Raw genomic sequence first — 14687 nt, 5'->3', positions numbered from 1 at the left:
ACTTCCTGCATCTGGTGGCAGCATGTCCGGTCGGTGCAAGGTGCGTGCTGACCTGCGTAGGGGGCTGGTTTGGGTGGAGCTGGATGAAGAAGGGGTGGCCGCTTCCTCCAGTCTGGGGGCCAGACGCTCAGCCTCCAAGGAATCTGCTATGCGGGCGAGGACCTGCCTCAGAGCAGACACCTCCTCGAATAATCTTGTGGTGCTTGCCTCAATGAGCTGCCTCAGGCATGCAGTGTTGTCGCACCTCTCCTGCCTTGCCTGGGCAGCATCTGCAACAAACTCCCTCACTAGGGCTGTGAGCTCCTCCTGGCGCTGCACTGCATGTCCTATCTACTGCACCCCCGCCTGTACACCAGTGGAGGTGGATGGTGCATGTGTTACATCCCCAAATCCATGTGACTCCTCTGTGGGACTCATGCTCCCTTGTACAGCCTCCACTCCAGACTGCTCCGGTGTGGTGTCATGGTAGGAGTCCACAGGTGTGACCTGGGGTGATGGTGCGGGACTGAGTGTTGCAGCAAGCTCCGAGGAGGCGTCCTTGACAGGAACACACACCTGGCCCTACGCATCATCGTCTGTCTGGGGTGCCATAGAAGCCGCCTCCCCAACAGAGCTGCTCTTTTCTGAATGTGCCCCATCGCCCAATGTCTCCTGTGCAGGTGACACAGGTGTTGTGGGGACTGTAGCAATTGGCCTTAGCGGCACCAGTGCTGTAGCATCCTGTGCTGTTTGCCCATTCAGTGGCTGTCGTGGCTTGGCTGGGCCTTTCGATGTGGAAGGCCTGTTGTCTTCTTCCCTGGCCCTCTATCGAGGAGTTGTTGCCTGTGGGGGTGAGTCCCGGCCCTCGCTGTCAGGATCTGGGCCTGTGGGGGACCAAGTGAGGGACAGCATAAGTGATGGTTTGACAAGCTTCATGCATACATTGGTATTATTGATCTTCTACACATTAGAGGGGATTAGGCAGTGGAGTTTTGATGATCATGTTGCTTACTATATGGGTAGAGCATGCAGGCATCTGTCAGGGTCAATCATGTTGGAGCTGGCGTATGCTATGTGACATGCATTTCTGTTGTGGACTGCGTGCAGTGTGACTTGTGCCATTTACATGTTTGTGTGGTGTGTGTCAGGTATGGCATTGCCATGCTGCATGCTGAGCATGTGTCTGTGCTGCAGACAGCATCTAGGCAGGGATGTGTCAATGTGTGTGTATTGGGCCATGCATTGCCTCTTTGGACAGACTAATTGGTGGACTATCATCATACTTAGCATTACAGTGTTTTCTTAGGACACTCACCTCGATCCGCCGATGACGTGGCGCCACGTTCCATGCCGCCCACACCTTCTATGGCCTCGATGCCAGATCTTCTCCCACCGGCTTAGCTTGATGGGTGAGCTAGGACCACCTCCAGTAGCCATGGCCTTGCTCCGGTTTGCGGACAGGATGTTCTTGACTCTCAGGCGCAGGTCGTCCCATCTCTTGCAAACATCCTTGGTTATGTGGGGGGTGTTGCCTACGGCACTGACTCTTTCGGCAAAAAGTTGCCAGATCTCTTTCTTCTTTATGACTGCCTCTCTCTTGAGGCTATTAGCGAAAACAACCTCTGCATTGTCTGCCAGTGTCTCTGCCAGCATAGTAAGCTCATCCTCATTAAAGCGCTATTTGCGATGGCGGGAGGTGTCTTTTTTTACAGCCTTGGGCATGATGTTGGTGGTGAGGGTTGATGTCCGTAGTCAGCAATAGGCTCCAGGTCCTGTGTGCTGAGGGTGGCAATGGATTGTGTTTTTCAAGACGGCCGCCGGGCTATTTCCCGTTGTTGTGCGATGATGCTACTTCCAGTTCTGCTTATTTACGGGCACTGCTATTATCGGTCACCGCTATTAGCGGGCACTGCTGATAGCGGTGCCCGCTAATGCCGTATCCCTTGATGCCGGTCACGTTATTAAAAGGAGGACACCAGTGGTTGTGCTGTCTGCGCTTTTCATGATGCAGCTAATGGCCATTTTTGGGACTTTAGCGGCATGCCGGTAATGTCGTTACTGGCATGCTGCTAAGCGTGTGCACGCGAACTCGTAATAAATTAGCGGGCTCTTTATAACACAGGCACGGTATTTGCTCCATGCCGATAAGGACCGTTACCTCCAAACTCGTAATGAGGCCCTTTTTCTAGAAAACATATCAAGCAAAAAAGGGAAAAAGGAAAGAGCCAGAAAAAAAAGAGAAAAGAAGAAGAAAAGAAGAAGGACAAAAAATAGGGACAAAAAAAGCAAAAGGAAGTTGTAGAAACAAATGATCAAATAAAATAGAAACAGAAAACCAGCAAGAAAACCCCCCACTCTTCATGAAAAGAATACCATAAAACAATTCCCAAAGTATTCCCAACAAAAGGTTCAAAACCTAAGATCATTGAACGGAACCTCTCTCCAAATCAGACTGATGTTGAACGTTGTTCATTCATACCCCTAAGAATGTATACAGTTCTTCGTCAATATTGTGACCTCCAGGTTTTTTGCTTTCATAGTCTATGATGAACCTAGTTTCTTTTTGTTGCAATAGACACTCCATATCTCCATTTCTAGGCCCCACTGGCACCTTATATATACTAAAGAAGATAAGATCTTTGGAATTGCCCGCATGAGTTTCTGCAAAGTGTTTGGCCATTGGATATGAGCTGTCTCGATTTTTTATCGCTCTGATGTGTTGATTGATTGATTGATATTTTATTTCTATCGTGCTTGTACACAAGTGTTTCAGAGCGCGACAAGGCAAGGAAGGAGAAAAGGGGAGAACAAAACAGCGATATTACTAGGCCCAGTGACATTGAGAACGCGCAAGTGCATGGGAGAGGGGCGAGGGGAAAAATGCATGGAAGGGGGGAGAGGTGGAAAGTGCAAAGCAGAGGAGAAACAGATCAATAACAATACATAAATAATAAAGGCAACAAACAGTGGTAATGCAGCCAGCAATTTGGACGTGCTAGGTTTAAGGCAGCAGACAGGGTAGGTCTGACAAGTGCCGGAAGAAAAAGGGGGGGCTGTATGGGTACAGATACAGACCCCAGTGCAAGGGGTGTCCCGGAGGCAGTGCGGGAGGGTGGCAGGATGAGCAGGTACCTGGGCCCAAAGGACAGAGGGTGGCCAGGTGCACAGTGCCAAGAGAGAACAGATCAGCAGGGGAGAGGGGGAGCAAAGGCAGAAGAAAAGAGGAAGGTCTTTAGGTGTTCCGGAAACGGAGATGGTTCTCCTCAGGTTTTAGAGTGGCAGGGAGGCTGTTCTAGCGGGAGGCCCCAGCCGAAGACAGAGATCTACCCCCAGCTCGTTTCTTAGAAAAATGACTGACCCTAAGTGAGTTGGAGGTAGAGGAGCGAAGAGCTCGAGAGGGGAGGTATTTGCGGAGGGATAGCTGAAGGAATTTTCGACCCTGGCCCCAGAAAGCCTTGTGGACAATGCAGAGGGTTTTGAATTTAATTCTTGCATCCACTGGGAGCCAGTGGAGAGATTTCAGAGCTGGAGAGATATGATCCCAGGGCTTGAGGCCAAGGACAAGTCTCGCAGTCCTGTTCTGGATTAGTTGCAGAGGGCGGAGAGTAGAGGCAGGTAGATTTAGAAAAATTTAGTGTTGTAAGAGGCATATTTTTAATTTCGTACTTCCAATGTACCACTTCAAGCATGGACATTCCAAAATATACACAACATATTCTGATTCACAGGTGATTTTACCTTTGATGTTAATCGAATTCCCCACAATACGGTGTAGATAAGTGCGACAATCACATGCATGTTTGCAGATTTTACAATGCCTGCACTGGAAAAAACCGTCACCAATTTTGTTTAACCACTGACTATTGTGTCCTGTTGGATCCGGTACCATAAAACTGTTAACCAAAGTGTCTTTGATAGAACTGCTTTTGCGAAAAGTTACATCTGGATGCATCTTGAGAATCTTTCCCAGATCCTTGTCAGTTTTCAACAATTTCCAATATCTGTTCACAATCCGTTTTATTGTCGGTGCATTGCTTTCAAACAACAATATAAGTCTAATGGTACTCTCATCTATATCTAAATTCTATGTTGTTGCTGATTGATTGAGCAATATTTATCTGTCTAGAGCCTGTGCTTTTAAATTGGCTCTCTCAATGATTTGTTTGGGATATTGTTGCTGATGGAATGCCATTGCTGTCATTTTACTGGCTGAGTCATAATCAATTAGATTAGTACATATTCTTCGTATCCTGATGAACTCCCCATAGGGAATGCTCCAAATGAGGTTCTTTGGTTGTCCGCTTGTGGCATGTAATGGGAAGTTCACGCCCGTAGTTTTTCTGTGCAATTCACATACCACTTTCTGGCCCTCATTACGACCTTGGCGGAGGACCATGGTGCAATTAGCACCATGGTCCATGGCGCTAAGGGTGCAATTCCGCCATGGTGGGTGGCGGATTTACCGCCCCATTCCGACCTTGGCGGGGCGGTAAGTCCCCAATCCCCATTTTGCCCTTCCCCATTCCCATTCTTGCCCCATAGGGCATAATGGGAGTGGGGAAGGCGTTAATAACGCCACCGTAAATTACGGTGGCGTAATTAACATCAAGGTCCCTTAGCGCCATGGATTTTAACGCCTGCAAAAAGCAGGCGTAAAACTCACCATGGCGCTAAGGGAACTCGTACTCAGGCGGTAAGGGTCGGCGATGTTTACGCTGGCGTAAACCCCTTACCGCCTGGGTCGTAATGAGGGCCACTGTGCTAATATTTTGACATTCACATCTAGGAAAATAATAGAATTAGTATTGTGTTGTTCTGTGAATTTGAGCTTACAGTTGTTGTTGTTTACCTTTTTTACAAATTACAGCCAGTCATTTGTGCTGCCGTTCCAGATAATAAACAGATTGTCTCTGTAACGCAGCCACAAACTATCCTTTCAGTAAAGATCTCATGTTCTTCAGTCCAAACAATTAATTTCCCCCAGTAACCCATTGATAAGTTTGCATAGGTGGGTGTGAAGGCACTGCCCATGGCAGTGCCCTGTATTTGCCGAAAAAACTAATGGTTGAACCAAAAAATGTTGTTCCTTAGACATAGATCTATCATGCCCATGATCATTTTTGTGTGCTTTAGAAAATTCCAAGACCTGGCATTCAGAAAGAACATTGCATGCTTGCATGACAAAAGTGTGTTTTATCGACGTATTCAATGACGCGATATCCATTGTCACTAGCAAATATGAAGGTTCCCATGGAATATCGCACATTTTAGATAAAACAATATGAAGTGTCTCTGATATATGAGGGTAGAGCTGGAACGAAAGAAAACAGAACTGTGGACAAATTCTCTAAAAGTGAGCTGTTTTTTTTAATTTTTAAGCACCTTCAGAAGAAAGTAAATAGTGGGGATTGTCGAATGTTTCACATACAAAAACTTTACCATATCTTCCTCAAGAATACCCATTTTCACCCATTCCATTAGAAAGGCCCATACTTTGACTTCCAACTCTTTAATGGGATTTTTTTCTAATCGTTCGTAACATCTAACATCATATAGTTGCCTTTAGGCCTCTTTTATGTAGTCCTTTTTATTTTGTAAGTCGATATTACAGCCTTTGTTGGCAGATTTGATTATACAATTTGGCAGTTGAATCAATTCTGTCAATACTTTCTTGTATTTTTTATATATGTTACTTTTCTGCTGGAACCTTGCCGTTCGTCTTATACTTCTTAAATCGTCTATGACTACATCATTGAAGGCTCAATGTGACTGTTAAGGATGCCACTTGGGTTGAATTTGGATTTAGGCTTTAATTTACTGGATGACGGCCATTCAGTACTGATTCCCACATTAGCTAGATTTGCCAAATCATCAACCTGTTCCATATCTTCACCCTGTTTCAAATTAGACAAAATTGTGACAGTACCCAGTTCTGCAATAGTTATGTCTGTATGGCCAGTTAACTTCATTCTTCATTTCTTTTTGTAGGGATTATTCATAAAGAATTTCTTGAGGGGTTATTTCTGTACAAAACTATCAAGATGTATCATATGTATAAAGTGTTTTGTTTGTAAAGCCTGTTGTGCTTTAACACTGCAAGTCTTGCCTATGGCGCAGGGGAATTACAAATACAAAGCACTGTATTTGTGAAATTGTTTTTGCAAAAAGATAAGTGTTGAATATTATTTAAATTAAACTTCATGTTAAGAAGAGTGCCAGGCTCATGATCTTGTCGTGTTTCAAGGTCCTGAATGTTATTAAAAGTGAGCCCCATGCAAAGTTGTGTGACTGTACATATTGTGGAGTAAAAGAGTCTGTGATCTGTGTTATCCTGAACCAACTGGTGTTTTCAATTGGTGTAAAAAGAAAAAGAATTGTTAGGAAAGAAAAGCATTTGGGCTACGCAGTGAGGTGGCATTATTTGTGATTTTGTACAAATATTATTTTTCCTATTCATTAATAAAATATATTCTTTCTATACACCGGCCTGCTTCTTGGCTTGCCCACTGTTAAGGGCTGAGGGATCTATGCAGTACTATATGAATCACAGACAGGGCTAGATTGCATTTAAAAGTGTGGCTGTTGGGGGCGCTGTTGCGCGTGACGAAAATGGCCGCCTGAATCTAGAGCTCCGGCCTGGCTGACATCGGTACCAAATTTATCCTCATCCAGAGCTCCCTGCTAAACATATATAGGGGTATACTGCGCGGCCAAAGACCTTGACAGTACACAGTGAAAATCCTGAGCAAAACGTTGAAGCTTGTATGAAGTTAAATCGTGGTGAAAACAGGGCGGGAGAAGACAGAGGCGCGAGCCTCGTCCCAGTACCAGAAGACACCAGGGCTACACGGCTGACACTCCGTCTGGCTGACCATAGAGAACAGGAATCCCAATATAGCGAGACACCGAGACCTGGGCACAACTCCTCGGATGCAGAGAAGGACATCTAAGGGCAGTTACATACCACGCTAATCCTGAAACGGACGGGGCAGCAACCGGACTCGGGTGAGAGAGGAAGCACTGGAGAAAAGACCCGATGTGCATCTAGACAGCGCCTGCACTTACCAGACTGGTTCTGCCGCGTCGGTGGTTGACAAAGGGGCCACACCGAAGACAGCACCAACTAATCCTCGCGGTGCTGCGACCAGCAGTTGGGGCTGGAACAGGGTCACCGATGCGACAGGAACTTTGAGTATGCACCCAGCTCTGGGCTGATGCCCCCCTAGGCTTGGGACCTGACGCGGCGGCTGACCACACGGGGTGACCCGGGCGCCCCGACCCACTCGGCCGCATCGGGCTTGGGTAGCAAGCGCAAAATAAGCAAACGGAGCAGGGACCCACGCAGTGGTGGGTTACGGAGGAACTACAAGTCGGTGGCACTGCACGGCAGCCCACCGTTGCCCGGTGGAGTACCGCTACACGAAACACAACAAACTGGGCAGGCAGTACCGCGAAAGGACTAACTGAAACCGCATTGGGGAACATTATTCCAAAGGGATCGTTAAGATAATTGAAAGCTTGTAAAAACTAGGAACTGTGCAAACAAACAACATAATACATCGGAGAGCACAACCCACTCATAGACAAGAGGCAGAAGCAAACGCTAACTCCAGTTCTGAATCCACTGAGTAAAGTACAAAAGGCAAGTGAAAAAGACAGCGACAATAAGGATCCCACCCCTAGGGAATCAATACGATTGCACAGGGCACGTGAAATCTGAATGCAGTGCGAGTAAACACCGCATTACGTGGGAGAGCACAACCCAAATCTTAAAAAATAGTAGGAGCGAACGCAGACTTAGGAGTTGGACTTCCAGGGGAAAAACACAATAAACAAGGTGGTACGACAGAGGAAGTAAGAGGCTAAACTGCCCAAAACAACTGCTTGAGTTAGAGAAAACACCTTTATAATACTGCAGCACAGAAAGCTGTCAAACCCACACTTGCAAGACATAGAAATTGATCCTGCACAGGCGGGGTGGACAATGTGATAGACTGATACGGTGATCTGAGATAATACACTTGCAGGCTGCGACAAAACAACCCTTTTACGGATACAAGACACACCCAAGAAGAGCAAAGCATGACTCTTTCCGAAGCGGGACACCCCTTTACAACCTAAGGGCAGCCAGTGAACAGTCCCAAAATAGCTCTGAAATGTGCGCTCACCCTGTGGATTAAAATCCAGAAAGTCAATAAGCAGCCACCAATCCTCCAAGCAAGACTGGTGCTAAAATACCCTAAACCCACTGGAGAAGCTAGATCCACAGATCGAGAGGAACCGTATAAGTGGTACACAAACACACGAGAAGATATCAAAAGGGGCAGATGCCAGAGAAGGGTCCAATGGACTCGTTCACCAATAGCCAAACAGCAGACCCGGGGCTAGGAACACCGACCACATCCACCACCCGGAATGAGGCGGAAAGCGAAGACAGAGTCGACAGACTGACCACCATAATTCAGAATGGATTGCTTGCCATAAATGTCAAGCTAGATGACATAGTTTCTACCATCGGGTCACTGACGGCAAGGGTAGACAAAGAGAGCTCGAGAATTACAGAGGTGGAAGGCAGAATCAGCACCAACGAAGACACCATTGCTAATCACGACCGAGATATTGCACAGCTGAAAAACGATTTCATCAAGATACAAACCAAGTGCAAGGACCTTGAATCACGATCTAGGAGAAACAACATAAGGATTGTCTGCGTTTCTGAAAATGTTTGTAAAAGAGCAATGGAACAACACGTTGAATCCCTCCTGCAGACTCTCTTCGGAACCGAGGCCTTCTCCGAACACTTCCTTGTGCAAAGAGCACAACGCACGCTAACCCCAATGCCGAAACCCAGGGCACCACCCCGCACGATCATAGCTCGCCTCCTCAATTACATGGACAGAGTTGCGATACTCAGAAAGGCTAGGCAACAAGGTACGCAGCAATACGAGGAGAACCGCATCCACATATACCCGGACTTTGAAGCGGGAGTTCAGGCCAACCGAAGATCGTACGAACCAGTGAAGAGGCTTCTAAGAGCACGGCAGGTCCAATATGCATTAATATTTCAAGCTAAAATGAGAATCCAACATGGGGGGACAGCACACTTTTTTGAAACTCCAGCAGCAGCCATGGCCTATGTGGAGGCCCACATACCTCTACCCACTGAAGGCTGCAGACCTGATCAAAATGGCAGCCCCCCCGTGCCAGACTGACACGGTCATGTAATTTGAATGAACTGCGCAAATACCCTTCACAAAGATTGAACTTAACGAAATAGATGTATTCGGGGGGCACTGCACGTGAACATGAAAGCCGGGCTGTGAGCCTGGAGCCGGCGGCCATGTGGCGACAACATGGCAACCTCAGGAGATCTCCAAGAGTTTGTAAGACATATTCATCAAGAGGGAAGGACTGTTCGTTGAACTGTTAAAAAGTTGTAAAAGTTTTCCCAACAATGGTCTTGCAGATAATTGCGCTATGCATACTAAACAGTACTGTCACAAGAACATAATATTGAATAGATACAAAGATGAGTAACGCCAACATGTGGAATGGATTGAAGATTAAACTCCTGTCATGGAATGTAAGAGGCCTAAATAATCCCTCGAAAACCAGAAAAGTTGGGGCGTATGTAAATAGACACTCCCCTCATGTAGGGATGCTACAAGAAATGCATACACAAGGGCCCAACAACGCGAACATACTTTCCACTTTGGGGCAAGCAGAGACACCATACAGAATACTCCACCCAAGCTAGAGGAGTTATAACGCTCCTACACCCGGGGGAGAGGTGGCAGAAAAATCAGTTGCACTAGTCAACACATACGGTCCAAATATAGATGACCCAGACTTTTACGTCAACATATTGGAATTACTTGCAACACTGGACACCTCAAGCATCATATGGGGCGGAGACTTCAATCTTGTCCTAGACTTAGAATTAGATAGATCCTCTACAGTCAGAAGGACGCAAACCAAGGCATCCGTTGCGCTAGGACAGATCATGCCACAATTGGCATTGCGAGATGCATGGAGGGCATTGCATCCATGTACGAAAGAATATACATACTACTCGAGTGTACATGATTCGGAGTCGAGGATAGATTACTGGCTCCTGTCTGAGGATGTACTGGGCGCACTAGAGAATTGCGAGATACATCCTCGAACACTGTCAGACCACTACCCGGTATCCCTAGAGCTAATGTTCAGGAATGCCCCAAAACCCAAAAAGAGATGGAGAATGCCCGCGAACATACTTAAAGATCCCAATGTGGCTGAATCCCTACACAAACAAGATTGAAGAATTCTTTAATAACAATGTGAGAACGGTAGATAAATACACTCTGGGAGACGTTCAAGGCCTGGGTGAGGGGGGCATTGATTTCCAAAACCAAGGGACTGCTGAGGTCAGTGAGACCTGAGCTGACTGAGACGGAGACACAACTCTGAAATCTGGAAAATTCCTATAGCAAAACCCGAAATACAGATACCCTAGCTGAGATAAACAAACTCATTAAGGACTTTGACAGGCTGGCCACGAGGGAAGTACAATACATAGCAGCCCCAACCCGAGCACGTAGGTATGGGGACGGTAATAAGGTGGGAAGGTCCCTGGCCAACCTCATCAGAGCAGATTGCCAACATACCCCAATCACAAGCATCCAAGACAGGGAGGGCGAGGTGGTAATGGGAGGACGGGCCATAAACCACCAATTCTTGAAGTTCTATCAGAAATTATACTCATATAATGATAAGAAATCAGTACCAGAAATACAAGCATACCTAAATGGCCTGGAATTCCTAATACTCCCGTTAGAAGCTATAATGGCACGTGAAAACCCGATTACTGAGGAAGAAATCACAGAGGCGATAAAAGCATTAAGCTCTGGGAAGGTGCTGGGATCTGATGGTTTAGGGGTCGAACTATATAAAGAATTCGAAAAAGAACTGGTCCCATTCATGTTGAAGGTATGGGAGGAGGGACTGGAACTAAATAAACTTCCTGACATAATGAGAGAAGCAATAATAGCCGTGTTACCAAAACCCCGCCGCCCTCCACAGGACATGTCATCGTATAGGCCATTGTCACACATAAATGTAGACGCCAAGGTATTCGCCAAGGTACTGGCGAACAGGCTATTACCAAACATGCCGACACTGATCCATCCTGATCAAAATGGATTCATCCCCACAAGATCTAAGGCACTGAATTTACGCAGGCTGTTTGCAATAATGGCCAAATTAACCCAGAAGCACAGGCAGTAGCGGTATCCCTAGAAGGCGAGAAGGCATTTGACTCAGTGTCATGGATATATCTCCTGGAGGTACTCAGAAAGTTTGGAATAGGCCCCAATTGTGTCCAATATGTTAAACTACTCTACACAAAAACAGTTGCGAGTGTGCTCACAAACAACACAATTTCTGACCTATTGCAGAGGTACCAGACAAGGCTGCCCATTCTCGACAATATTGTTCGCACTAACCATTGAACCCATGGCTATAATGGTCAGACTAAAGCATGGAGATATGGGGATACGAATGTCAGGCCCGCCCCAGTCGATTTCGCTATATGCAGATGATACCTTATTGTATGTCCGGGACCCTGAGACCAACTTAGCACCCCTCATGCAAGAAATACATACATTTTCCGAATACTCGGGATACAAAATAAATAATGAAAAATCAGAAATCTTCTCATTGACGCCACGCACATATGCCCGACAACAACAGAGAATCTCAAATGGGCTACCGGACATATACGATACCTAAGTATAATGATATCAACTACGAACAAATTATACAGGTGCTCAATGTTAAATTCCAAACATGGGCTAAGCTACCCATATCCCTGAATGGCTGGGACCCAAATAAAGAAGTTTGAATGCGTGACATGTCCCCTAATGAGAAATTTGTGAACAGAGAAGAATTTGGTGGTGCAATTGGGTGGGGACCACTTAAAACACTTCAGTATTACAGGATGAAGTCAGCATTTAATGCACGTTGGCCACTCTTTCCGGATGAACCACCCTCACACCCGTGCATACAGGCGGCAACGTCGGGTACGGGACTGGGAGTCTCTAAGTTATACTCATTAGCACAAGCACACATCCCTACAATAAACAAAGTCAAAGCTAAATGGGAGGAGGACCTGAATACAATCATTACAGGTGGGCCAAATACTGTATTCTTACAAAATCTGTATCATTGAATGCAGGCCTTCGACTGATTCAATTCAAGGTCCTAAACAGGCTCCACTATAACCCAGCCAAGATGACTAAATTCTCAACGGGACAATCGGGGGAATCCCCTAAATGTAAAACAACCCAGGCAGGGTCCTTTCACATGTATTGGCAATGTCCTCCTCTAGATACATTTTGGAAAGAAGTGGCAGAAACACTAGAAGAGATTACACAGATCCCAGCAAACCTATCTCTGCAAAAATGCCTATTCAGAGACATTGGCAAACAGGCCGAAACAACCAGGAGATTGTTCAATGTCTCCTGCGCAGTAGCTAAAAGATGTATATTGAAATGTTGGACAAACCCTTTTCCAGCTAAAATTGAGCATTTTCTCTGTGATCTAACCTATGTTAATGAATTCGAGGAACAATATACATTGACTGTAACATCAAGTAACGCCCAAAAGACATATGGGCCCGGTTCCGGATATACCTGCGCGAAATGGCCTCAGACGAGGAAACCTCTATGTGATGAAAATGTAATTTATAAAATATGTATCTAACAATGTGAGTAATGTATGTGCTGTGAAATGCAATGTGCAATAAGTTGAATCTCTGGTGACCATCAATAAACAGAGTAAAAAAAAAAAGTGTGGCTGTTGATTGGGGAGGGAATTCATTCCCTGCATCGATGGTTGCCGCATAAATATCTCCTAACAAATGACATAAATGTCCATAGATGCTACTGTTTAATCTGCAAATGAAAAGTATGAAGTTTTGTTTTCTGAATAGTATAATGAAAGGTTGAAGGGAAGTTATAATCTCAGAGTATTATCTTCTATCAGGGATCCTGTTTACCCTGTGGAACACTATATACTTCCTTTTTGTCTTGCTCAGGGATAACAGAACATGGCTTGACAACCCCAAACCTCTATCTCAGGCATGTAACACTGCGCATGCTTTTTGAGAATTTCCGAAACACAGTCTTATGAATCTAGCACCAAATAGACTTTTTGACAAATACCAAACAAGGTCTCAGGGATATAGAGCCTAGCAAACTACTGAGTAATCCACGAAACACTATCTTGTGGGTATAGCCCCCAGCACACTTCTTGGATAATCCACTCAACACAGTCTCCTAGATATAGCTTCGTTGAAACCTATTGGCGACACTCAGGGATATAAAACGTGCTCACTCTCAGATATATAGTTCTCTGCTCACTTCCAGGGATATAGTGCAAAGAACTCTTCCAGCAGTCGCAAAACTCTCGGTACTGTTCCTTGAGCTAGATGGCTGTAACATGCCTAACAAGTGAAACACAAATAAATAGAAATCATATCAACCTAGTATGTATAGCTCTCCAAACAAAGAAATGCAAAGCCTTCTGAAACTAAACCATATCAGCCTTCTTTGGAATAGAATAAAGGACAAACGTGGGCTTACATTTTAAAACTGCTGATGTATTTACTTAAGTGTTCTGCAAGTCAGATTTGCAACAATAGATTGTTTGGAGCCAATACCATGCAGGCATCAGATACTACCTGCTCGTGGTGTGCTTGTTGTTCTATACTAGCGTGTTGGGCCTGTGAACGCCAATGACAGGCTGTGTGCTAGGAATGCTGAAACCTGTAGTTCTTCGCTGAAAGATTTTCTTCAAACCTCAGCGGATTCAACCTGCCCTAATTTTAGCCAAGACTTTGATTCTGCTGGAAAAGAAACAGGAGGAGAACGGTATATTTGTACTCACGGATGAGGTCCTTTGGGACAGTTAACTAGGTCTGATTAGATGCCTCTTATAGAGAATGATTGACCTGCCCTTGGGACCCTGTCCCTTGTCACATGAACTTACCTTGTCCATGATCACAGATTCTGCCCTTGATCCATTCCCTCAATGACTGACTGCATGGTCATTCATCAATGTGTAGACTGATTGTCAACTTGGGGTGTTTCTATAAATGCTTTTCACATATCTTGACCTTTTTTTACTTTCGTCAGAAAGAATACATTTTTTTAAAGTAGCTCCAACAAAACCTCAATTGTCCAAAAACGTATTTTTTACAAAGCATAACATCATATAGTCTTAAATGTTTAAACATTCCTTCCTAACATATAAAACATTATATTCGAGCTACCAATTTAAGGTGCTTCTTTCTAATATACCATGTTCAGTCAAGAAAATAAGATGCCACCGGATAAATGCATCAATCGAGTTTAAAATCCCATATTGAACAAAATAACATACAATTCATTTCTTCCTAAACTTGCAGTAGAAAGGACATTCAAACAAAAAATGTATTCTCACTTTCTTCTACAACATCACGATAATGACATATATTCGAAGGATTTGGGAGCCATTTTAAAGCATAAGTCGGAAGGGGAAGAATATTCATCCTGATCTCAAGGAAGAGCATTCTCTTTGCAGCTAACACAATCCAGGAGTCAGGTACTCACTATGAGCCGTTTGCCCTCTGGTTTAACTCCAAACTTTATGAATGCATATGGTAAATAGCTATTACTGCCTGATTTAGA

The sequence above is a fragment of the Ambystoma mexicanum genome, chromosome 9, assembly GCF_040938575.1.
Source record: "Ambystoma mexicanum isolate Mex_15411 chromosome 9, UKY_AmexF1_1, whole genome shotgun sequence".
Classification (NCBI taxonomy): domain Eukaryota; kingdom Metazoa; phylum Chordata; class Amphibia; order Caudata; family Ambystomatidae; genus Ambystoma; species Ambystoma mexicanum.
This window is presented reverse-complemented; position numbering follows the sequence as displayed.